The 27,846-nt window shown below is 40.0% G+C and overlaps 1 protein-coding gene and 1 non-coding gene across 2 annotated transcripts in view; one reads left to right on the plus strand and one right to left on the minus strand.

Moving 5' to 3' along the window:
- The window catches only part of EDNRA (endothelin receptor type A), a 78,232-nt gene that overhangs the window by 43,075 nt on the left and 7,311 nt on the right, over window positions 1–27,846 (minus strand). The window lies entirely within an intron of this gene.
- Window positions 23,953–24,056, plus strand: LOC129542942 (U6 spliceosomal RNA). The gene has a single exon (XR_008683196.1). It is a non-coding gene; the product is annotated as a U6 spliceosomal RNA (small nuclear RNA).

Consider the following 27,846-nt stretch of genomic DNA (forward strand, 5'->3'; position numbering starts at 1 on the left):
TAATGGGATAAGTAAAACCAGGGGTGCCTTTTTCTTTGTGCTAATTTCCCTTCCAGTCCATCCAGTGAGGCTGACAGCTTCTCCTCCTTCCCTTCATCCCACTCCACCCATCCTAGGGAGGAATGAGGGATTTATGAGTACAGTTTGTAGTAGCTGGAAAACTCAAAGTAAATAAAGTGTTTTCTTCCCCTCAGCATGGATTACGCAGGTCACTTGAAGTTGGACATGGTGAACCAGGTATAGTCTTTAAAAAGTAGGATTCTGAGGTTTTTCCTTTCTGGGAGCGGGGCTGGGAGGTGTTCTACACTTGATCTTAGCCAAAAGGCTAAGAAGCTATTGGGAGGTGTTCTAGAAGTTGGTACATCATCGAACCAGCAGTAAAGATGTTCTATATCTTCTGACACCACAGACTGGCATGGTAATAAAGCCTGGGATGCCGAGGCCTTTCATGAGAACATGTTTTTGGGCTGTTGCAAATCTCAAATTGGTTGTAATAAAATAAATCTCTTTGCATGACTGAGAATGAATTTTGCTCTTCCCTGAGGCTTTAATTGCTTCAGGATTGAGGCAGAATTTTCACAGAAGTCAAATGAAATCAAATCAAAGCAAAACCAATGGCTTCTGCCCTACTCCTATGATTTTTCCTTTGACAGGGTTCTCATACCTCCTGGCCAGCCCTAGAATTTGGAGAGCATGACAGATGCAGAGCAGAAACTCCATAAATGTTCCCAAGTCTGGTGCTGGGTGCTCTGTGATGAGGGCTGGGGGTGGGGGGTAAGGGGGAATGGAGAAGCACTCCTTTGAATGGGAGCAAGCGACTTAGCACTATAAACGGTGTGGGCCCTGAAGCTCAACTTCCTGGGTTGGACCAAATCCCAGTTCCTCTATATTCCAGATCACATGACCCTGGCGTGCTGGTTAACCTCACTGCTTCTCAGTTTCCTCCTCTAGAAAATGGAGACGGTGATGGCAGCTACCTTGCCAGTTTACCGTGGGTGACAGAAGAGACCATTCAGAGAAAGTGCTTAGCAGAAGTAAGTATCTGGCAATGGGAGCTATTTGCACAGCCTATCTTTATCAACCTCTGCTTTGCGTCTGCTTTTTCCAGTGAGAGTGTGAAGGAGGGTCATCCCGGTTACCAGGTGCAGGGTGGTGGCAGGCACCACGGGCACAAAGGGCCCCACTGACCAGTTGTCTGCCCAGAACATGAGCAGATGTGATGGTCCCTAAGGAAGCTGCAAGCAGCATCCTGTAGGAGCTGAGCAGATGAAGGCCTTGGACCTACGTGACTCATGAGATAGAAGTGTTTCTCAGTGAAAACCAGAGATGAAAGAGAATCTGCGCCATCTATGATTGATGTGGGTAGGAAATGAACCCAGGCAGAGCCCCTTACAACAGGGCCTGACTCATCGGAGATTGTAACTGGGAATGCCTGTAAACTGGATTTTGAGGAACTGCTCCAGCTACTCTGCACTTAGATCAGAAATCTGAAGTTGTTGCTACTACCTGCTATCCATCTATTTAACTATTCAATATTCAGTGTGTTGGTTTTGGCTGAGGTCTTCACTTTTCAGAATCTGAAATACATAGATGTTAATAACCAGGTGAAGGAGAGAATAAAAAAGAGGAAAAAAGATTTTTAAAACCAAATTCCAAAACCAGGAAGGTTATTTCATTAGAGGAAAGATGGTTCACCCAAGATATGGGCTTAGTATCTCCAAGAATCTCAGTCACTCAAGAGTTTCATTCTCAGAGGCACGGGATGAAAAAACATCTCTCTTTGATAACTCTGCTGTAAGGATGCCCATCTAGAATCAATAGACTTCAGACTTCCACTTTCCCAAAACCAAAGGATCACTGGATGGAGAAGAATTAAACTTCTCTAAAAAAGAAAAGTGAGAAGTACTCAATATCAAAATTGTACAGTTTACTGTCAGTACTTAACGATTTAATTCATAATGGAGAGAAGCTTTACGTTGGAAAGAATGAAGCCGACTTTTCCTGAATGGAGAAAATATAATTATAGAAATTATAGAATTATAGTTAATTACAGAAAATAAGTGCTCTGACCTGGACACACAGTACGACTGCAAACTTATTGAAAAAATGTTATTGTTTATCTTAAGCACTCTTTGTGGTAGGACATGCTGGTACTTACTTAAAAGAAACATGAAGATGAAAATGAAGCAGAAGAAACCAAAATGAAATAACTGGCAGAGATTTCTACATGTAGATTTAGGTAGCAGTCCCAAAAAACTTATCAGGAAGGTGGTAGTAAGCAGGAAAAAGCAAGAATCAAAGGCATATTTTAGAGCATGCAGCATATTGAATGATGTAACATGTAAAATCTTAAGAACTGGGGTTAGTTCTTCATTGTAAAGTATGTCACGTGTTCACAATTATCCTGTGTCGATGGAAATGATGTCCCAACTAAGATATGGTATGTGGTGTGAAGAAAATGATACTATATGTGTCTTGTGGAGAACAAAGAATATGGTTGATGCTAAAGGTGATGTATTACAGTAAACAAGGTTGAGGTGATTTTGAATACTGAATAGCAGAAATGCACTGGGAAATAAGACTTCACAATTTGCAATAGCTGAGGCGTAAAGTGGATTAGGAAGACATGCTCAAGATGCCTGAGTTACCAGTCATGCAACTGTCATGCTTCCCTTAAGAATGATGTGCATCTTCACCCACCAAAGTATTAGAAGAGGGAAAGATGGACCAGGCTGCACGGAAGGAGAAATTCTGGCTTCCAGCTCTAGCCCTGTCGAAAATCTCTGGGCTGTGGCTTCCTCCTCTGCCATATAATCTTGTTCTGGCTGAGTACTTCTTATCTCTAAATTCTCTGCCAGCTCTTAGTTTGCATGATTTTTTTTTTTAAAGATCACAGCTCCAATCTGTAACTGGTTTCTCTGAAACTATTATCAGCTCCATTTATCCCTAACCTAGTCTAACCTCAATCCCTCCCTTCACTTTATTTATTTTATATATATATTTATTTACTTATGGCTGCACCATGCAGGATGTGGGATCTAGTCCTCCAACCAGGGGTCAAGCCTGCGCTCCTTGCAGTGGAAACATGGATTCTTAACTTCTGGACCACTAGGAAATTCTCTCCCTTAATTTTATATGGCTAATTTTGTTTTCCCAATTTCTCTTTTATTCTTCCCAACCATGAGTATTTTAGTCCTTTTTACCTTTTTCTTTTTAGTCCTTTTTGCCTTTTTCTATAGTTCTTTTTGCTTTTTTTTTTTTTTATCCTTTTTCCACCCCAAAAGATGAAGGATGTCAGATATTATGGAATCCCATAGATGAGGCCCTGAGACTATTTATTTACCTTGACTATATATAAAAAGTATCTTATTCCTCTCCAGGGAAAAGTTAAAATACATGGAAAATTTACCCAGTGAATATAATAGGCACCATACTGTAAAATGCAGGAAAAAATAGTAGGTAATGGATATTTTAAGCTTCTAGTCAAGGGCTTGTTATAAATCATAGTGTAAAATTAAGGATTTAAAAAAACCTTGAAAATTAGTTTGATCCTGCTTTGGCTTTTTTCCAGACATTTGGAAATGAGACAACACTAAACTGTATGAGTCAAGAATAATAAAGTTTAACCTAGTTTTACTTCTCAGTCTTGATATTTGACACACGCTATATTTCCACTATAAGCATTTTGTTTATTTTTAGTGCTACCTAGAACAGAAAACATACAAATTCAGGGTCTAATGTAATTAGCCTACAGTGACGCTGGGTTTCCTTTCATAGACATTTGAGTACTGAGGGAGGCTTGTGCTATTTCTTTGAGATTTAGGGCCAAAGTTCTATTTCCTTTTAATCCCTCTCAAAAGACTTGGCACATTTTTCTACATGCAGCAATTGTCTAAGGATATTGACTCATGAAAATCAGTCACTGAAGCAAATGTTATTGCAAGTTTGGTAAATGATATTTATCTTAGATCTGAAAAACGATAGCATTTTAGACTTGGACAGGTGCTTAGAGATCATCTAGATCAGTGGTTCTCTAAGCGCTGTCCTTGGAGTCCTGGAGATTCCCTTTCAAGGTTCAGGCGAACCTTCCATAGCATTTGCAAGATTAGGAAAACACTGAGACGACTGCCTTTTCCACTGTTTGACTTGGTGCAAAAGTGACAGTGGGTAAAACTGTTGGTGCCTTAGCATGTATCAAGCAGTGGCACCAAACTGTTCCCACACTAGTTGCATTCTTACCCATCACACACCAGCAGGGAAAAAAGCTGATGCTGCGAGAGTCATGGTGAAGACTCCAGCAAGGTCCTAGGCCACAACAGCAACAGACAAATATTTGTTGCATTTATATATACAACCAATTTATTTTTCTAGAAATGAAAAATACAAAAATGAAACTGAGACAATTCCATTCAAAATTGCATCAAAAAAGAATAAAATACTTAGAATATAAGGAATAAATTTAACTAAAGAAGTATAAGACATGTATGCTGAAAGTTGCCAAATACTAGACAAATCAAAGATCTAAATAAATGTTTATGGATTGGAAGGATCAGCATTGTTAAGATGGCAATACTCTCTAAATTCATCCAAAGAGTCAATACAATCCCTATGTAAATTCAAAGAAATTAGCAAGTTGATCTTAAAATTGTATAGAAATGTAAAGGACCTAAAATAGCCAAAATTTTTTTTGGAGAAAAAGAAAGAACAAAGTAGGACTTATAGTACCTGTTTAAAAACTTACTATAAACTACAGTAATCTAGACAGGATGGCACGACAGTAGACACACAGGTCACTAGACTAAGAAAGAAAAGACAAATAAACCCTTATGTTTATTATCAATTGAATTTTAACAAAGGTGGCAAGGTAATTCAGTAAGGAAAGGACAGTCTTGTTGGCAAATGGCATTGGAACAACTGGATATGCCTATGCAAAAAAATGAACTTAGATGCTTACCTTATATACTACAGAAACATTAATTGTGATTACAGATCTAAATTAAGGGCTAAAATTGTAATATTTTCAGGAAAAAATTAAAAGATATTTTTGTGATCTGGGCTGAGGCAAAGATTTCATAGATATGTGATCCACAAAGGAATCATTTGATAAATTGGATTTAATAAAAATTTAAAAAATTTTCTCTTCATAAGCTACATTTATAAAATAAAAAGAAAAGGCACAGAGTGGGAAAATATTTGCAAATCATATATATGATGAAGGACTTCTGTCCAGGATAAATATTATCTATTAAAATTAAATACTATATATTTTTAATCTATGATGTTTCATATAAACAACATTTTGTCCATTGTCAGACATGTGTGTGATAAATCAACTTCACTCTATTAAAAAAGAAGCAAAACAACAATAACATGAAAACTCTTACAGTTAAAAAAAATAAAGAACTCCTACAATTAAAAATATCATAATTAAAATGAGTAAAAGGTCTAACGATAATGTGATCACTGACCTAGAGCCAGACATCTTGGAATGTGAAGTCAAGTGGGCCTTAGAAAGCATCACTACGAACAAAGCTAGTGGAAGTGATAGAATTCCAGTTGAGCTATTTCAAATCTTGAAAGATGATGCTGTGAAAGTGCTGCACTCAATATGTCAGCAAATTTGGAAAACTCAGCAGTGGCCACAGGACTGGAAAAGGTCAGTCTTCATCCCAATCCCAAAGAAAGGCAATGCCAAAGAATGCTCAAACTACCGCACAATTGCACTCATCTCATACGCTAGTAAAGTTATGCTCAAAATTCTCCAAGCCAGGCTTCAGCAATATGTGAACCGTGAACTCCCAGATGTTCAAGCAGGTTTTAGAAAAGGCAGAGGCACCAGAGATCAAATTGCCAACATCCGCTGGATCATGGAGAAAGCAAGAGAGTTCCAGAAAAACATCTATTTCTGCTTCATTGACTATGCCAAAGCCTTTGACTGTGTGGATCACAATAAACTCTGGAACATTCTGAAAGAGATGGGAATACCAGACCACCTGACCTGCCTCTTGCGAAACCTGTATGCAGGTCAGGAAGCAACAGTCAGAACTGTACATGGAACAACAGACTGGTTCCAAATAGGAAAAGGAGTACGTCAAGGCTGTATATTGTCACCTTGCTTATTTAACTTATATGCAGAGTCCATCATGAGGAACGCTGGGCTGGAAGAAGCACAAGCTGGAATCAAGATTGCTGGGAGAAATATCAATAACCTCAGATATGCAGATGACACTACCCTTATGGCAGAAAGTGGAGAGGAACTCAAAAGCCTCATGATGAAAGTGAAAGAGGAGAGTGAAAAGGTTGGCTTGAAGCTCAACATTCAGAAAACGAAGATCATGGCATCTGGTTCCATCAATTCATGGGAAATAGAGGGGGAAACAGTGGAAACAGTGTCAGACTTTATTTTTTTGGGCTCCAAAATCACTGTGGATGCTGATTGCAGCCATGAAATTAAAAGATGCCTACTCCTTGGAAGGAAAGTTATGACCAACCTAGACAGTATATTAAAAAGCAGAGAATTACTTTACCAACCAAGGTCCGTCTAGTCAAGGCTATGGTTTTTCCCGTGGTCATGTATGGATGTGAGAGTTGGACTGTGAAGAAAGCTGACTGCCGAAGAATTGATGCTTCTGAACTGTGGTGTAGGAGAAGACTCTTGAGAGTCCCTTGGACTGCAAGGAGATCCACCCAGTCCATTCTAAAGGCAATCAATCCTGGGTGTTCATTGGAAGGACTGATGCTAAAGCTGAAACTGCAATACTTTGGCCACCTCATGCGACGAGTTGACTCACTGGAAAAGACTCTGATGCTGGGAAAGGTTGGGGGTGGGAGGAGAAGGGGACGACAGAGAATGAGATGGCTAGATGGCATTACCGACTCTGTGGACATGAGTTTGAGTGAACTCCGGGAGTTGGTGATGGACAGGGAGGCCTGGCGTGCTGTGATTCATGGGGTCGCAGAGAGTCGGACACGACTGAGCGACTGAACTGAACTGAACTGAACTGAAAAGGTCTAAATAGACATTTCACCAAAGTAGAAATACAAATAGCTGCTGCTGCTGCTAAGTCACTTCATTCGTGTCCGACTCTGTGTGACCCCATAGACGGAAGCCCACCAGGCTCCCCCATTCCTGGAATTCTCCAGGCAAGAACACTGGAGTGGGTTGCCATTTCCTTCTCCAATGTGTGAAAGTGAAAAGTGAAAGTGAAGTAGCTCAGTTGTGTCTGACCCTTAGCGACCCCATGGACTGCAGCCTACCAGGCTCCTCCATCCATGGGATTTTCTAGGCAATAGTACTGGAGTGGCTTGCCATTGCCTCCTCCTGCTGCTGCTAAGTCGCTTCAGTCGTGTCGACTCTGTGCGACCCCATAGATGGCAGCCGACCAGGCTCCCCCGTCCCTGGGATTCTCCAGGCAAGAACACTGGAGTGGATTGCCATTTCCTTCTCCAATGTGTGAAAGTGAAAAGTGAAAGTGATGTCACTCAGTCATGTCTGACTTGTAGCGACCCCATGGACTGCAGCCTACCAGGCTCCTCTGTCCATGCGATTTTCTAGGCAAGAGTACTGGAGTGGCTTGCCATTGCCTTCTCCGTTGCCTTCTCCTAGGTACATGTAAATAAAAAATGCTCAACATCATTCATCATTAAAGTAAATGTACATTAAAGCCACAGTGAGATACCACTACACATGATTAGAATGGCTATAGTAAGAAAGACCGACAATAATAAATGTTGGTGAGGATGTGGAGAAACTGGAACCCTCACATAATGCTGGTGGGGATGTAAACGGGTACAACCATTTTTTGACATTGATGTGACCCAGTGATATTCAGATGTCTCCATTGTTACTTATTTGTTGGTATTTATGCAATTTTATCACAGGTATAGTTTTGTGTATTGACCTCCAGTCAAGATATGGAACAAATTCATGACCACAAGGATCCCTGATAATGACCTCGTAAGTGTGATTATAAAAATCACACTCCTTTGCCCTCTCTCTTGAACTCCCTCATCCCTGGCAACCATTAATCTGCTCTCCATCTCAAAAACTCTGTCAGTTCAAGATGAATGGAATTAAATGGAATCATAGTATGCAATATTTTGAGGCTGGCTTTTTTTCCTCACTTAGCATGATTCCCTTGAGATTTATTCAAGTTGCTTTGTGTATCAATAGCTTGATCTTTTTTTAATCCCTGAGTCGTACTCTATGGAATGGATGTACCATAGTTTGCTTAATCACTTACCCATTGAAAAACATTTGGGTTGTTTTGGGGTTCAGGCTATTGCAAATAAAGCTACCATGAACATGCCTGAACAAGTTTTTGCATGAACATAATTTTCATTTCTTTGGGGTAAATGCCCAAGAGAGCAATTGCTGAGTCTTATGGTAATTGCATGTTCAGTCTTATAACAAACTTTCAAACTCTCTTCTAGAGTGCTTCTACAATTTCTCATTCTTACCAACAAGGTAGGAATGATCCAATTTTTCCTCATCTTTGCTACTATTAACGGTTTTCATTTTATGCATTCTGTTAGGTGTGTAGTGATATCTCACTGTGGTTTCAAGTTTGCAGTTCCCTAATGGCTAATAATGCTGAACATCTTTTCATGTCTTTATTGACCATCTTCATATCCTCTTCAGTAAAATTTCTGTTCTTTTTTTTTTTTTTTGGCCCATTTTCTGCCTAGATTTTTTAAAAATATTAATCTTTAAAAATTATTCATTTATTTTGCTATGCTGGGTCTTACTTGTGGTCCATGGGTTTTGTCTAGTTGTGGTGCACAGGCTCAGTAATTGTGGCTTATGGGCTTAGTTTATCTGCTGCCTGTGGGATCTTAGTTCCCTGACCAGGGATTGAAACCTTGTCCCCTGCATTGGAAGGTAGATTCTTAACCACTGGATCACCAGGCAAGTCCCTGTTTGAAGGTTTTTTGTTGTTGTTGCTGAATTTAGACAGTTGTTAATAAATTCTAGAAACTACTTCTTTGATTAGACATGCTGATTGAAAATATTTTCTCCCAATCTGTAGTTTGTTTTTCCATCCTGTTAAGAAGGTCTTTTCGATGATCCAGTGGAGGCTGGCAATTTGATCTCTGGTTCCTCTGCCTTTTCTAAAACCAGCTTGAACATCTGGAAGTTCACGGTTCACGGATTGCTGAAGCCTGGCTGGGAGAATTTTGAGCATGACTTTACTAGCGTATGAGATGAGTGCAATTGTGCGGTAGTTTGAGCATTCTTTGGTATATCTGTTCTTTGGGATTGGAAAGAAAACTGACCTTTTCCAGTCCTGTGGCCACTGCTGAGTTTTCCAAATTTGCTGGCAATTTGAGTGAAGCACTTCCGCAGCATCATCTTTCAGGATTTGAAATAGCTCAACTGGAATTCTATCACTTCCACTAGCTTTGTTCATAGTGATGCTTTCTAAGGCCCACTTGACTTCACATTCCAGGATGTCTGGCTCTAGGTGAGTGATCACACCATCGTGATTATCTGGGTCGTGAAGATATTTTTTGTACAGTTCTTCTGCGTATTTGCCACCTCTTCTTAATATCTTCTGCTTTTATTAGGTCCATACCATTTCTGTCCTTTATCAAGCCCATCTTTGCATGCAGGTCAGGAAGTAACAGTTAGAACTGGACATGGAACAACAGACTGGTTCCAAATAGGAAAAGGAGTACGTCAAGGCTGTACATTGTCACCCTGCTTATTTAACTTATATGCAGAGTACATCATGAGGAACGCTGGGCTGGAAGAAGCACAAGCTGGAATCAAGATTGCCTGGAGAAATATCAATAACCTCAGATATGCAGATGACACCACCCTTATGGCAGACAGTGAAGAGGAACTCAAAAGTCTCTTGATGAAAGTGAAAGAGGAGAGTGAAAAAGTTGGCTTAAAGCTCAACATTCAGAAAACTAAGATCATGGCATCTGGTCCCATCACTTCATGGGAAATAGATGGGGAAACAGTGGAAACAATGTCAGACTTTATTTTTTTGGGCTCCAAAATCACTGCAGATGGTGACTGCAGCCATGAAATTAAAAGACGCTTACTCCTTGGAAGGAAAGTTATGACCAACCTAGATAGCATATTAAAAAGCAGAGACATTACTTTGCCAACCAAGGTCCGTCTAGTCAAGGCTATGGTTTTTCCAGTGGTCATGTATGGATGTGAGAGTTGGACTGTGAAGAAAGCTGATTGCCGAAGAATTGATGCTTTTGAACTGTGGTATTGGAGAAGACTCTTGAGAGTCCCTTGGACTGCAAGGAGATCCAACCAGTCCATCCTAAAGGAGACCAGTCCTGGATGTTCATTGGAAGGACTGATGCTGAGGCTGAAACTCCAATACTTTGGCCACCTCATGTGAAGAGTTGCTGCTGCTGCTGCTGCTGCTAAGTCACTTCAGTCATGTCTGACTCTGTGTGACCCCATAGGCGGAACCCCACCAGGCTCCCCCTTCCCTGTTGACTCACTGGAAAAGACCTTGATGCTGGAAGGACTGATGCTAAGGCTGAAACTGCAATACTTTGGCCACCTCATGTGAAGAGTTGACTCACTGGAAAAGACCCTGATGCTGGGAGGGATTGAGGGCAGGAGGAGAAGGGGACGACAGAGGATGAGATGGCTGGATGGCATCACTGACTCGATGCACGTGAGTTTGGGTGAACTCCAGAGTTGGTGATGGACAGGGAGGCCTGGTGTGCTGAGATTCATGGGGTCGCAAGGAGTCAGACATGACTGAGAGACTGAACTGAACTGAACTGAAGAAGGTCTTTTGCTGAGTAAACGTTTTATATTTTTGGGGTCTTATTTATCTGTTTTCTAGATTGTGATTTTGGTGTCAAGTGTAAGAACTCTTTGCTGTGCGTGCTTAGTCGCTCAGTTGGGTCCGACACTTTGTGACCTCGTGGATTGTAGCCCACAAGGCTCCTCTGTCCATGGGATTTTTTTCAGGTGAGAATACTGGAGTGGGTTGTAGGGGATCTTCCTTGCCAACTGTTCCCCCGTTTGATTCTCATTTCTCCCGAGTCTCCTGCATTGCAGGCAGATTCTTTACCCACTCAGCCACCCGGGAAGCCCCAATGACGGATGTTAAGTCCTAAAGCACTTGCTTCTCTCCAGTTTCTAGTTAAGAAATAACACTTTATTAGACATGTTGAATTCTAGTACCAGGTTTTTCTTCTGGGCCATTTCCACAAAGTAAATATTTATCACTTCATCAGAGTTCATCACAGTTACTGCAAACAAGTAAAAAATTTCAAAACCACAGTAGAGGTAGAATTGGGCCCATCAGCTGAGATGATTGCCTATATTCTATCGCCTGCAAGCAGGGCCAATTTGGATTAGTGTCTGTAAAATTATAAATAGCTCCAAGTTCGGGTTCACATAGTTGGAACTACAAACGTTGACTCCTCACATCCTGAGAGTCGAGGCTCCCTCCATCTCTTCCTTCTTCCTTCCTTCACTTCCCCCCTTTCTTAAACATATCCGAAAGTCTTCAGTGTGACTGCTGAATTACACAGTGGCTAACAGTGGGGTCTCAGGATGAATCTCCATCACCCAACTCTGTCTTCTTCCTCCCATCCCCTGTAGCTCCCCCTTCCTTCCCTAATAATTTTTAAAGGTTGTTGTATACAGATAATACCTGTGACACAAAATCACATACATACATACACAGTTTTAAAGAAGGACCACGGAGTAGGTCTTATATGTTTCCCCACCTTCCCCTTGTCTGTGACAAGGCCTTTCTGTCCATTGTTGCTGTTGTTTAGTCACCCAGCCTCTCTGTGACCCCATGGACTGCAGCACGCCAGGCCTCCCTGTCCCTCACCGTCTCCTGAAGTTTGCCCAAGTTCATGTTCATTGCATCAGTGATGCCATCCAGCCATTTCATCCTGTGATGCCTTCTTCTTCTGCCCTCAAATCTTTCCCACCATCAGAGACTTTTCCAATGAGTCAGCTATTCGCATCAGATGACCAAAACACTGGAGTTTCAGCTTCAGCATCAGTCCTTCCAATATGTGTTCAAAGCTGATTTCCCTTAAGATTGACTGGTTTGACTTCCTTGCAGTCCAAGAAACTCTCAGGAGTCTTCTCTAGCACCACACTTTGAAAGCATCAATTCTTCAGCACTCTGCCTTCCTTACAGTCCAGTTCTCAAAACTGTATGTGACCACTGGGGAGACCATAGACTTGACTATATGAACTTTTGTTGGAGGAGTAATGTCTCTGCTTTTCAACACATTGTCTAGGTTTGTCATAGCTTTTCTGCCAAGAAGCAAACGTCTTCTGATCTCATGGCTGCAGTCACCATCTGTGGTGATTTTAAAGCCCAAGAAGAGGCAATCTGTCACTACTTCCACCTTTTCCCTCTATTTGCCAAGAAGTAGTGGGGCCACATGCCATAATCTTAGTTTTTTTAATATTTACTTTTAAGCCGGCTCTTTCATTCTCCTCCTTCACCCTCATCAAGAGGCTCTTTAGTTCCTCTTGATGGCTTTCTACCATTTAAGTGGTATCATCTGCATATCTGAGGTTGTTGATGTTTCTCCCGCCTATCTTGATTCCAGCTTGTAACTCATCCAGCCTGGCATTTCTCATGATGTGCTCAGTGGGTAGATTAAGGAAACAGTGTGACAGCAGACAGCCCTGTCATACTCCTTTGTCAATCTCGAACCAATCAATTGTTTCAAACAGGGTTCTAACTGTTGCTTCTTGACCTGCATACAGGTTTCTCAGGAGACAGGTAAGATGGTCTGGTATTCCCATTTCTATAAGAGCTTCAGTTCCCCAGTTTATTATGATCCACACAGTCAAAGGCTTTGGCATAGTTGATGAAACAGAGGTAGAGATGTTTCTCTGCAATTCCCTTGCTTTCTCTATGATCCAGGGACTGTTGGCAATTTGATCTCTGGTTTCTCTTTCTTTCTAAACCCAGCCTGGACATCTGGAAGTTTTTGGGTCTCATAATGCTGAAGCCTAGCATGCAAGACTTTAAGCATGACCTTACTAGCATGGGAGTGCAAATTGTCTGATGGTTAGCACATTCGTTAGTGCTATGCTTCTTGGGAATTCAGATGTTGACCTCTTCCAGTCCTGTGGCCGCTGGGTCTTCCATATTTGCTGACATATTAAATGCAACACCTTGATGGCATCATATTTTAGGGTTTGGAATAGTTCTACTGGAATAGTTCTGCCCATTACCAAATAAATATTCCTTGAATTTTATAGCCCAGAGATAAGAATTCATCTATGTTTAATTATGACCATAAAGTTTAATTGGTCTATCAAAGAAATATAAAATGCAGTGATTTTTCAGATCAAATAACTTCAAGTATGTAAAGTTTTTATCTTTAAGATCTCTGGAGAGTACCTCTCTTTTTTTCTTCTGTGTGAAATTTCCCTGAAATAAACGGAAATTTTGTCTTTGTTTTGTTCTTTTTCTCTTTTAACTGCAACATGAATTACTGCTTGAAGATTAAGCCCCATGGTTCAGAGCTGTTACTGATTGCTTGAAAGACAACGGAATGAATGTCTCTACGTCTGTGACCAAGAATTAAAAACTTCTTCAATTTTGGTCAGAAAACATATACAGTTTTGTCCAACAGGTTTGATGGATACCCAGTTGCTAAGACCTTCCAGGAAATGAAGTTTGGAAGTTTGCTAACATAAATGGGGAAGACAGAGGGAAGGTAATAGCCCTAGGCTGTTCGACTCATTTTTGTGAGCAGTCACCTCAGAAACAGGCTGACTATGTGTCACTGTCCTTAATGGGATTCCATGAGATGGCCCATCTTTATTTCTTCGTACAAAGATGATGACTTGAAGGGACTTCCCTGGTTGTCCAGTGGTTAAGATTTCGCCTTCTAATGCAAGGGGTGTGGGTTCAATCCCTGGCTGGAAAGCTAAAATCCCACGTGTTTTGTGGTCAAAAAACGAAAACAGAAGCAATACTGCAACAAATTCAATGAAGACTTTGAAAGTGGTCCATATCAAGGAAAAAAATCTTGAAAAAAGATAGTGATTTGAAAGATCAGTGATTTATTTCAGATCAGTCACAAAACTATTTTAAAAAAGAAACATACTTTGATCTCTTGGGATCATGCCATCTACTATTTTGGTGGCTGTGGGCATCGGTCACTTAGGAATAGCGAAGGTTATGAAGGCTTCCTCGTATTTTGAGGTTCAGATCTTGAGCTCTGACCTGCTATGGGACAAAATGGGGGAGGATGAGAGACAGAGATGAAAGGCAGGGCCAGGGCAGTTGGTGAGATGCTGCAGGGGTTGATAAACTTTTTCTGTAAATGGTTAGATAGTAAATATTTTAGGCTTTGCAGGTCCTCTGGTATCTGTCGGAACCATTTATGTAAGCAATGGGTATGGCTGTGTTCCAATAAATTTCATTTAGAAAAATAGGCCAGATTTGGTTCATGGCTGCAGTTTGCCCATCCCTGGGTCAGAGAATCAGACAGGATTAAGCTGAAGTGGTGAGCACTCACTGCCTGCAAGTTAGGCCCTGGAATATCACCTTTCTGCCTCCAGACTCCCTGTGGATTCACTTCCCTCCGTTATGGTAATCCAGGAGCTGGAGGCAATTTTAAGTTTACTCCATAAAACCAATAAAAATATTACGGTGAGGCTAACTATTTCCTCAGAACAAAAAGCAGGAAAAGTCTCAACTAATCATCTACCTTTAAAGTTAAAGGCATGATCCTAAGACTGCAAAACCCAGTGTTCACGCAGTTCTGAATACCTTCTTGGGAGGATGTATTAAGTGCCTTGTAAGACCACTGCTGTGTTCCATTTAAAATCTAGTCAGTGGTTTTGAGAAATAAAATTTCTCTCTAGGGATGTTGCAATGCAAATCTGGGTGTTGATATTAGGAAGATTTCCTTTCATTAATAGATCTGTCTTCATATGCTACGATTTGGTAAATTTCTGTAACAACCCTCTCTTACCAATCTTGTCTTAGAATATAGTAACCCGAATACAACTAAACCTCCAAGTTTTACCAAGCAACTGGCATACCCCAAATATGTCATTTAACAAAAATAACCTCAGAGAGGTTGTCTGGAAAATTTCATCAATCCAACTTAAACTCTCATAACATTTACTGTCTGAAATCAGTGCTTTTTAATCTGTGTTTCATGGGGTGTTGTAAAGTTTTAAAATAAATGACCATTAACTGTAGCATTAATGGAAAAGGCTGAAACCTAATTTTATCTTTGTGTCTCTGGGGAGTAATTTGATTAATTTTGGGATAGCTGTATATATTACTTTAGGAGAAGGAGAAATGACAGTTTCTCTGTCTTTAAAGAAAATGTTAATAGGTGTTTTACATTAAAAAATGTAATTTTTTCTCCCAGTAAAATTGTGTTCAGTGATCCTCCAAATTTTAAAAAAATAGTGGAATATAAAATTCCCCTGGCAGTCAGGCTAACTTGATGGAACTCAACATGGAATGCCAGCCACTCAAAGGCATGTCTGTCCCAGATTTCTCTATGCTTTCTGTAGACACTTAGTAAATGTGTGAATTGATTTGGGGATTATCCAATATGAAGGCAGATAGTGGATTTGCCTGAAATGCCAAGAAGAATCATAATGAACAAAGTTCAGACATAAACCACACAAGTCTTTAAAGTGTTTAGAGAAGAATTCTGCCTAGGAAATTCTGCCTGTGCAAGGCCTGGTGACTCTCTAAAATTCTGATCAACATATAAAAGGATTATGTTCAAGATTTATATTTAAAGCATATTTAGTGTACAGATATATACGTTGATGTTTAAGCATTATATATATTTGTATATAAATTATATACATTTGTATATAAATGTTGTCTTTATATCTATATCTATCTATCTATCTATATATATATAGACGGCAGCCCACCAGGCTCCCCCGTCCCTGGGATTCTCCAGGCAAGAACACTGGAGTGGGTTGTCATTTCCTTCTCCAACTTAAATGATATAACACTACCTTAATTTTCATAGGTTTAGCTTTTATAAGAACATCAAATTTGTGGAAACAAAGGAAATAAGCAGAGACACACAGCATTTGTGATATACATGACACAAAAGACAGATTCTGGAGTATTCTAGACATTTTTGTTTTTGAAACTAAGTTAAAAGTTCACATGTTCTTTTTAAGGCAGATATTCTATAGAATTGATTTTTGTGACATAAAACTCAAATTAGTATTTTCATTTTTTCCTAGATACATACCCAAGAATGCATCATTTGATATTTCTATTTGCAGTTTTCTGAGGCACTTTCACACCCCTTTCCACAGCGGCTATACCAACTCACATCCCCACCAACAGTGTACAAGCGTTCCCTTTCTTCCATATCCTTGCAACATATGTTATTTGTTGACTTTTTGATGATAGCTATTCTGACAGGTGTGGGGTGATATCTCATTATTATTTTGATTTGCAGTTCTCTAGTAATTAGTCAAGTTATTGTTTTATGTGCCTGTTAGCCATATGCATGTCGTCTTTGGAAAAATGCATATTCAGGTTTTTGGCCATTTTTTGATTGGGTTGTTTAATTCTTTGATATTGATTCTACAAACTGTTTGTTTTGAATATTAAGCCATTAGTCACATCATTTCCATCATTGTGTCCTACTTTGCAGGTTGTCTTTTTGGTTTATGGATGGTTTCCTCTGCTAACAAAAGCTTTTAAATTTATTTAGGTTTCATATATTCATCTTTGTTTTTATTTCTTTTGCCTTATGAGACAGATCCAAAAACATATTGCTATGATTTTTGTTAAGGAGTCTTTTATGCTCTCTTCTGGTAACTTTATGGTTTCCGGTCTTACATTTAGGTCTTAAATCCATTTTGAGTGATTTTTTCTGTTTTGTATATGGTATAAGGAAACGTAGCCATCCAGTTCTCAGCACTACTTATTGAACAGAGTGTCTTTTCTCCACTGTATATTCTTGCCTTCTTTGTTGCAGATTAATTGACATAGGTGCATGAGTTTATTTCTCGTATGTCTATTCTGTTCCATTGTCAATGATGTGGTTGCTTTTCCGCCAGGACCATATGTTTTGTTTCCTGTAGGTTTATATATAGTCTGTGTGGTAGTTTGAGCATTCTTTGGCATTGCCTTCCTTTGGGATTGGAAAGAAACTGATCTTTTCCTGTCCTGTGGCCACTGCTGAGTTTTCCAAATTTGCTGACATATTGAGTGCAGCACTTTTACAGTATCATCTTTCAGAATTTGAAACAGCTCAACTGGAATTCCATCACCTCCACTAGCTTTGTTTGTAGTGATGCTTCCTAAGGCCCACTTGACTTCACATTTCAGGATCACACCATCATGATTATCTGGGTTGTGAAAATCGTTTTTGTATAGTTCTTCTGTGTATTCTTGCCACCTCTTAATATCTTCTGCTTCTGTTAGATCCCTACCATTTCTGCCCTTTATTGTGCCCATTTTTGCATGAAATGTTCCCTTGGTATCTCTAATTTTCTTGAAGAGATCCCTAATCTTTCCCATTCTATTGTTTTCCTCTATTTCTTTGCATTGATCACTGAGGAAGCCTATCTCTCCTTGCTATTCTTTGGAACTCTGCATTTAAATGCTTAAAATTCTCCAAGTAATGCTCAAAATTCTCCACGCCAGGCTTCAACAGTATGTGAACTGTGAACTTCTAGATGTTCAAGCTGGATTTAGAAAAGGCAGAAGAACCAAAACTGCCAACATCTGCTGGATCATGGAAAAAAGCAAGAGAGTTCCAGAAAAACATCTACGTCTGCTTTATTGACTATGCCTAAGCCTTTGACTGTGTGGATCACAATAAACTGTGGAAGATTCTTCAAGAGATGGGAATATCAGACCACCTGACCTGCCTCTTAAGAAATCTGTATGCAGGTGAGGAAGCAAATGTTAGAAGTGGACATGGAACAACAGACTGGTTCCAAATTGGGAAAGGTGTACGTCAAGACTGTATATTGTCACCCTGCTTATTTAACTTATATATGCAGAGTACATCATGAGAAACGCTGGGCTGGAGGAAGCACAAGCTGGAATCAAGATTGCCGGGAGAAATATCAATAACCTCAGATATGCAGATGACACCACCCTTATGGCAGAAAGCAAAGAACTAAAGAGCCCCTTGATGAAACTTAAAGAGGAGAGTGAAAATGTTGGCCTAAAACTCAACATTCAGAAAACTAAGATCATGGCATCTGGTACCATTCCTTCAAGGCAAATAGATGGGAAACAGTGGAAACAGTGACAGACTATTTTTTTGGGCTCCAAAATCATTGCAGATGGTGACTACAGCCGTGAAATTAAAAGACACTTGCTCCTTGGAAGAAAAGCTGTGACCAATCTAGAGAGCATATTAAAAAGCAGAGATATTACTTTGTTAACAAAGGTCCATCTAGTTAAAGCTATGGTTTTTCTAGGTGTCATGCATGGATGTGAGAGTTGGACTATAAAGAAAGCTGAGTGCTGAAAAATTGATGCTTTTGAACTGTGGTGGAGTTCAAGAAGACTCTTGAGAGTCCCTTGGACTGCAAGGAGATCCAACCAGTCCATCCTGAAGGAGATCAGTCCTGGGTGTTCATTGGAAGGACTGATGTTGAAGCTGAAACTCCAATACTTTGGCCACCTGATACGAAGAGCTGACTCATTGGAAAAGACCCTGATGCTGGGAGGGATTGAAGGCAGGAGGAGAAGGGGATGACAGAGGATGAGATGGTTGGATGGCATCACTGACTCGATGGACATGAGTTTGAGTAAACTCCGGGAGTTGGTGATGGACAGGGAGGCCTGGTGTGCTGCAGTCCATTGGGTGGCAAAGAGTCAGACACGAATGAGCAACTGAACTAAACTGATAGTATAGTCTGCAGTCAGAAAGGGTGATACTTCCAGTTTTGCTCTTTTTTCTAAGATGGCTTTGGAAATTTGGGTCTTTTGTTGTTCCATATAAATTTTAGAATTATTTGTTCAGTTCAGTGAAAAATGTCATGGGTATTTTGATAAGAATTACACTAAATCTGGAGATTGTTTTGTGCAATATGGCCGTTTTAACAATATTAATTCTTCCAATTCAAGAGATTGAAGTATCTTTACATTTCTTTTTATCGTCTTCAATTTCCTTCATCAGTGTTTTATAGTTTTCAGAATATAGGTCTTTTACCCCCTTGGTTAAGTTTATTCCTAGGCATTTTATTTCTAGCTTCTTTTTAAATATAATTTTAGACATATCCCCAAATGTCATTCATTGTTCTTTCATATTCCTCATTTAATTCCTATGCATTTGGTAAACTCCTGGGGAGGAAGGTCTAGAAATGCAACATTTAGTTTTATCAATAAAATCAGGTGTTCCTATCCCACCTGGAACTGTGGGATAGCCATAGACACTCATGTTTCTGTCTCATGCCTAAAAATTGCCTTTCCTGTAATAATTGGATGAGGCATCAGTTTGGCAAAAACGTTCCTCTGAGCAGATATATATGTCTAAGCAATCAGATCATCAAAAGACTTAACCTTTTTTTTTTTTTTAACAGTTTATTTATTTTTATTTTCTGGCCTCCTTCTGTCAGTTGATCTCACCAACATGACAATGAGTATAGAATACAAAAATCTGTTTCCCAGATGTTCCAATGCAATCTGCAAGACTTACAACACAAATGCTATTCTGGAGAGCAATCTCTGTTTCATATACATCCTTCCTTTGTAGTGTGTGACTTCTGTCCTAAATAAACAACTAAAGAAATATTGGATTTAATGCAGGAAAGAAACGGGGATGACTATTTTTGAACACAGTCTTTGAAAATTTATTTCTGTACTAGGGCTGACATCTGGATGACTATCAAGTTTGCCTTATGAGGCACATGGAAGAGAAGCAGTGTGGCGGCTTAGCTAAGAGCATGGCCTCTGGGATCAGACTGGATCCTGACCCTGGCTCTGCCACTTGCTGACTGTGTGACCTTGAGCACATTCTTTAAACACTGTGCCTCAGTTTCTTCATTTTCAGGCAGTAGCAGTGCAATAAGTTTGCTGTGAGGATCCAATGAGTTAGCTTGGTACAGAGAAAGCACTAATTAAGTTTTAGGGGGCAGTATTCTCCCGTTATAAATTGGTATGGTGGTGCTGGTTTAGTTGCTCAGTCGTGTCCAACTCTGTGAACCGTGGACTGTGACCTACCAGACTCCTCTGTCCACGGGGTTTTTCAGACAAGAATACTGGAGCAGGTTGCCATTTTCTTCTCCTGGGGATCTTCCCCGACCCCAGGGGTCAAAGCCACCTCTCTGGCATTGCAGGCAGCTTCTTTGCTGACTGAGCCACCAGGGAAGCCCTATAAACTGGTACACAAAATGTATTTTCAGTGTATATTTTTCCTTCATCGATTTAGGAAATGCTTCTCAACCCAGTAGCCAGCAAGTTCTTGTTAAAATGTAAAATAGATCATGTCACGCATCTGTTCATAACCTCCTAAGAGTTTCCTATCTGACTTGCAGAAAGAGGCTAAAGGTTTTATAAAGGTGTGTAGGTAGGGTGACTAGACTTCCTACTTTCCCCAGGACAGTCTTGGTTTATGCCTATTGTCCAGATGCAATTATTGATAGTGTCTCCTTTCACTCCCAAAGCATCTTGGTTTGGACAATAAATTAAATGGTCACCTATGGCTAGGCCCTATGTTGTCTGCTTCCGGCACTGCCCGCCCTACCCCAGTATTTCCGTGACATCATGTGTTACTACTCTCTCCCTTCCAGTCAACCACCGTGGCTTCCTTGCTGCTCCATTGACCCTCTGGGCACATTCTTGCCCCAGGGCCTTTGCACTTGCCATTTCCACTGGCTGGCTGCTCATAGACAGTAGTGTGGTTTGCTCCTTTTAGTTTTTACTCAACATCGCCTTCTATTGAGTTCTTCTTTACCCACTCCTCCCCCTTCGTTTATTCCTCTTCCCTGTTTTGCTTTTCTCCTTAGCTGCTCTTTCACATCCTTAACTTGATCGTTGTCTTGTTCTTCTACTAGAATGTAAATCCTTGAGGACAAGGATTGTTTTTGTTCACTGCTATTTCCCCAATAACTGACATATAGGAGGAGCTCAATAAATATTTATGAATGAATAAAGAATATTTAGACAAGAGAGAGCTGATGTAACTGAGAAACCAAATGGCCAACAGTTGCCCACTTCCATTACTTTCTAGTATAAAACTCTATCTAAAATTATAGGACTCCCATGTTTAAGTGTTATGAGAAGCATAATTTGAGCAGCTTCTGTTGTCTATCCTAATTGCCAAGTAAGACATGACGGCAAATGATGCTGATGACACTTTTAGAGAAGTTTAAATTCTAAATTCTCTAAAGTTTCAGTTCAGTTCAGTTCAGTCGCTCAGTCGTGTCCGACTCTCCGTGACCCCATGAATCACAGCACGCCAGGCCTCCCTGTCCATCACCAACTCCTGGAGCTCACTCAAACTCATGTCCACAGAGTCGGTGATGCCATCCAGCCATCTCATTCTCGGTCGTCCCCTTCTCCTCCCGCCCCCAACCTTTCCCAGCATCAGAGTCTTTCCAGTGAGTCAACTCGTCGCATGAGGTGGAGAAATTTAAATTTGCACATTCACAAAAATAATACTAAATCTAAGGCACACTTGATTTTTGCTTCTTGAGTTCAGGAACATGAAGACTTCAAACCTCTCAAATTTAAATAAACATTTTAGAGCAATGTGGTTTTGCAAAATTTTTGATGTTCAAATTTGAAAATAAGGCTATCAAAAAGTAACACTGAATGAGACTTATGTTCACTTCTATTACAGTTTAATATCAACTGTTACCTTTATAATGTAGGAAAGTTTTTCCAAGAAAAACTAGACCTAGTTAAAAATAAAATGGTAGCTGTAGAAAGCAATAATTCTAGCTCCCGAGAGATTAGATGGTAGATCCAGAAACAGTTGTAGAATTTCTGGCTGTGTATCAAATTTATTTTGATGGAGTTTCTTAGAACATTCCTTATTTAACCACTCTAGCCTTCAAATCAACTTCAGAGACAGAAACTTCATACCCCATCCTCTTTCATTTTAGTTCATATACTCTATATACGAACTGTGTAAATTTTGTATGATAATAAAGAAATAAAACTCCCATGCTAGCAACTCATGGGACAAAGACACTGTAGAAATATTTCAGAATACAAGAGCCAGGACATCTGCTTTTACTGCACAGAATGATGGAATTACTGCAACACACAGTGTGTATGAGAAAATTCTTTTCTCAAAAGTAAAGCATTTATGCATCACGATTTCAGTTTAGAATACAGCAACCTCTTCCATGATCTGTCCAGTTTGATGGAGAAGTATCAGTCACAATGTTCTCTACATCCCAACACCTTCCCAGTGAGAAGGGGACTGAAAGCGTCTCTCAGCCCTGGGAACAATCCTGCTGTGATGCACGGTTTCCATCCCCCATCACCGAAGCGGGAATAACTGTGCTGTGAGCCAAATGCTGAGGGTTAGCTGAGTAACCTTACATGAGAATAATTACTTAACAGGACCATGAGAGAAAGCAATGAGATTCCCAGACACAGGAAACGAAAAGTCAGAAGGGGAGGTAGAGTTGGAGAGGGTTCTGAAGCCTTTTCAGACAGCAACTTCCTTATAATAAACAGCAAATTGGGTAATAAATTTATCACTCTGTCATTTAATATGTACATATATCCTTAGGTCAGCTAGTTAGCATAATGAACTTTTACAATCTTCCTGTGTCTCAGCCATGCCAGAAAATCAATCTGTTTCCTGTTCTCTAAAGAGCAAATAAAATCTTTCGTGATATGAATGTTCATTTTGATATTCCAAATCACTTGTAGGTTGAATATTTCAGTCGAAACCACAATTACAACTATGCTGAAGGACTGTGTATTGCACAGAAATCTTGAAACGAGATTCTTTAATTGGTTACACTACTCAAGAGAGAGGAAATTAAACAATATAATGCCAGAACCATAGAAAAAGAACTCTTGACCTCTAAAGACAAAGGGAAAACAATCCTGTGATGTTGCATATATTTCTCTCGTAGATTTCTGGACTTTGAGCTGTCCCTGGTTTGCAGGAGAATAGTAAAGATTCAATAAATTAAAAAAGCAAGCCTGTCTTTAGATCTGGAATTGCATGGGGGAAAAACATTCTTATAGAGACAAATACAGTACATTTTTCTTATTTTGCTCATTCATCAAGTAGTTTTGAAACTGGGCACAGTGTTTGTTGGATGTGGAGAAACCGTGATAAATGAGAATGATGGCAGCGGGCCTCAGGGGACCTGCAGTCTAGGAGGGGCAGACAGGCAAGGGAATTGCCAGGGACAATAGGGTGTGTGTCTCATGCTCTTTCAGGGTTAAGAGAGAGTCATGGGAGCCCAGGAGGAAGGCCCTGACCCAGTCTAGGCCAGGCATGCTTCCCAGACAAAGAGCTGCTGCAGCTGAGATCTGAAGAATACAGTGGAAGAAACCAGAGGAGGCATGAGGGCGGATATTTCAGGCAGAAGGATCGTCTTGCTACTCTTGGTTAGCTGGACAAACAGGAGTAGATGAGAAGCACGAAGAGATGAGGCCGAGGCAGAGACACCTAACAGCACACGATGAGCTGGGGTATGGGGTACCAGGAAGGAGACAGAAAGCTCAGTGAAGGGACGTTTTCTTTCTGAAATTTTAGGGAATACCTAATTTTATGGTTATAGTGCTATTACTGGAATATATGAGAAAGGCCTGTTTTTATTTGCTTGATGATGAGTAAAAGGCAAACATCATGATTATATATGCAGGGGTGGGTAATCTGATCAGCTTGGGGGAGTAGTATGTGCAGACCACAGAGAATACCCTGCGCCTTGTTTGTAAATGAAGACTCCCTCTGACAGATCAGTATCATCGTCCTTATCGTCATCAATATTTTAATTTGAAGATCTCAGAGAAATCAGATTAGAAGTATGCTTTAGTGCCCATTTCAGCAGCACATATACTAAAACTGGAAGGATACAGATATTAGCATGGCCCCTGGGCAAGGATGACATGCAAATCTGTGAAGTGTTCCTATATTTTTTACTTATCTATGAAACAGAAAGAGACCCACAGACACAGAGGACAGACTTGCGGTTGCCAAGGGGAGGTAGGGTGGGAGAGAAAGGATTGGGAGTTTGGGATTAGGAGATGCAAACTATTATCTATAGGATGTATAAACAACAAGGTCCCACTGTATAGCACAGGGAACTGTATTCAATATCCTGTGAAAACCATCATGGGAAAGAATATGACTGTATGACTGAATCACTTTGCTGTGTAGCAGAAATTAACACAACCTTGTAAATCAACTCTACTTCAGTGGGAAAAAAAGAAGTTAATTTTAATCACATCGTTTTGATATGATTTTGTTAAATCATATTAAAAAGCACTTATTGAACAGGTTCTATGTTTGAGGCATATGCTTTTTATGCTGTGGCAATTTGTTTCCAATACAGATATTGCCCTGGTGATTTGATGTGTCCGGAAACAACTTTTGTATGGCTGCCCAAACAAGATGGATTCCAGTTGCACAAGATGTCAAAGTCTGTGTGAATATGGAGATAAACTGGCTTTGTGTGAATGTCTCTGGTTTCCACATTGCTCAGATCCTCTGCCAGAGAAACATATTGGGAATCTTGGCTTTTCATTGCAAAATATCCTTGATAATTTCATACAGAAATTGTATTTATTTTTCACTGTTGTCCTCAGGAAGAGGTGGTTGCTTGGAATGGAGTCAATTAGTCAACAACTAATTACTGGATGTGTCACTGGCTGCTTAGCTTGTTCTCAGAGATCTGCTTTACCCTACACGCCAGTGGAGCCGTTCTTCACCTACAGTATTGTGTATGACGTCACTGGTTTCGGCTCCCCCGTGATGACATTTCCATGCCAAGTCACTGGGCTCAATTGCTCCCTCTTCCCACGGCTGCCATTCTCATCCTCTCCATTCTGCTCCCTTACTACATATATCTCCCCACACTCCTGTTTCTACTTAAGAGGATGAGCTGCAATGGCTTATGGGCATATCTGTGTGTACATCTGAGTTACTGTCATCCTGAAAGCACATGGCATCACCGACTGGATGGACATGAGTTTGAGTAAGCTCCAGGAGTTGGTGATGGACAGGGCAGCCTGGCGTGCTGCAGTCCGTGGTGTCACAAAGAGTCGGACACAACTGAGGGACTGAACTGAACTGAAAGCACATGATACCAAGCTTTGGCCCACCCATGCACCAACATCACTTTTAGGGTTTCCACTCTATTCAAGTTTAAAACCTATCTCCCTAAAGTTGGCATAAATGAGTCATTAAAAAAATTTATAATTATTAAATTCTATAATTCTATATTGTCATTGAGTCATTAGGGGGTATTTTTGGACTTGAAACACAGATACGATGCTTTGTTTTATCATTGCAGTGAATGTAAATATTTTATATACAGATTGATCTATTTTGCTAAGTTTTTGCCTTCCTTGAAAGTTCAGGATATCAAATAGTGTAATTCTTGACAGACTGAATCCATCATCAGTTTGGTTATAAGTGTGACTACTTGAAAGGGTCTACTAACTCCTTTTCTCTCCTCTCTCCTATTTTTGTTAATCTTCTCATGAATCTAACGATATGTTTTGTTTTTGTATAATTCAAAATTAGAGTAATCCCTTGATAAATAATAGCATTTCAACATTGCCATTTGACAGTCAACAAGATAATTGGCATTTATTTGCGTCCTTTGGTTCCTTCTACTTTATATTGTCTCAGACTGTCTGATTTTTATTGTCAGGTAATGTGTATGTATGTGTGTGTGTGTGTGTGTGTGTGTGTGCGCGCTCGCACAAGTGTAAACAAGGCTAGAGGAATTTCTCTTCACTTTTGGGTTATTTCTTCTCTGTGCAGTGTATATAACTTAAGACCTAATTCATTTTTAAATTCAGGATTTGTACATGCTTCAGCAGAGGCAATTCGGTGATTATATCCAGCCTCAGGGCAGAGAACGTTACTTAGGGGTAGTGCTGCCATTTGGACGAGAGCTGCACATGCGTGTTAGGAAGAAGCAGGAGCTCTTGGGGGCGTCCGAGCAGAGAAGCACGTGATAAGTGCAAGCAACGTCCATTACAGCCTGGAGGAGGAAATCCTGACACGACAGACATTAACAAGGAAACCTGGAACTTCAGATGTGTAGTGAACGCCTCTTCCATGCCCACAGAGCATCCCAAGCCACCCAACACTAGCTGCATGGGATGATGACCGAACAGAAACAGCCTAGTCGTCTGAGACTGGCTGCCCTGCTCTTCTGCTGGGTTTCCAGCACATCAACGCATGAAACAATTTCAGTGCAACCTCTTTCAAAGTGAAAGAGAGATTACAAAATGTGAATAGAAAGAACACTTTGTCAGGCACTCTCCTTTTTATTGTAACAGTCTCATCAGCAAGTCTAGCTTGCCACCTGTACACTGCTTTCACTTATTCTGATTCTAACCCCACTCAATGCAATGTTCGCCCTCTGGAGACACCTTAGAACTGAGTCTAAAAAAAGCAACTGATGGAACTGTTAAACACAATGACCTGTGTGATCTGAAAACGTATCTTTCTTTGAAGAATGTGGCACGTCCTTTCAACCATTCTTCTTTCAACCTAATTCTAATAGTAGGGGAGATAAAGAAGCTTCATGCATCCCTTTAATAGAATGTTCTTCAAGTCTATGCACTTTTCATTGGTACCTAAACATAATGGTACAGTGAGATTGGATGGCTACTATTTTGCCCTGAAATACAGCTTGACATGGTCAGAGGAATCCATAGGTATGATGTGTGAGATTTCAAGGCATCAGACTCTTACAGCAGGAGGCAGCTTGCTTAGAAGGAATTCTCTGACTCTCAGGCAGAAGTCAGAGAAACAGTAACATCTTACAGTTTCCCAATCTAGACAAGAGGACTGCCAGGAGGAAGTAGAAATAGCTCGTGAATATTGTGAGACTTTTATGCTCACTCCAGTGCTTTTCTCTTTTCCCCTGAAAGAAGACTAAAATGACTAAAGAGTAATTCTTTTTTTTTTAACCCCAAAGGTTTACTTTCTAAAATAACCATTGGTTAAATGACTCATTACATAAGTTTTAGAAAAACAGGAATTATACAAAAGCACTCCCACAACAAAGAAACACATCAAACTGTCCACATTGTTGAAAACGGCAGTATGAAGTATTGGACTCCCAAGATGGGAGACTTATAAGGTCAAATAAGGAAGTGCTAGTTTTCACGCATTGCTATATGAATGTAAAACAAAGCTTTATTTGAATTTTCACCAAATTTGGAGACATCCCATGTGATCTGACTTAAAATGTTATTATGGAATAGAAATGAAGTTTAGCCAGGTGAATGACAGGTAGCACCTCAAAGAGATGTCTCCTCAGCAGATACTGATGTGCCAAAAACCTGCTTCTGCACCTGGTCAGATAGGGATTATTAATTCAGAGACAGTTCTGATGTTTCCCAAGCCATAATGGGTTGGTTAACTAGCTGTATAAATATGAATAATCAATGTTTATTTAATATTCCACACCATGATTGTGAATAAGTCAACATTTTTTAATCTCTTAATAAAGAGATGTCTTAAGGAAGCTATGTTGAGTACATGTAATATTTCACAAAGAGAAAATAAAAAACTTTTGAAAAGAAAAAAAAAGTTCTGTAGCATGTGCTAAATATTTTAAATTATTTACACATTTGCCTCCTATTTACAATTTTGCCTCCTAATTTGGTTCTGAAATTCTGCTTTACGTTCAAATAGAAAACACATGTGCTCATGCCCTTCTGTGGAAAGAGACAGTATGTGATT

Source organism: Moschus berezovskii, chromosome 19 (genome assembly GCF_049115385.1).
Source record: "Moschus berezovskii isolate FMDL1 chromosome 19, NW_MosBer_1.0, whole genome shotgun sequence".
Taxonomy (NCBI): domain Eukaryota; kingdom Metazoa; phylum Chordata; class Mammalia; order Artiodactyla; family Moschidae; genus Moschus; species Moschus berezovskii.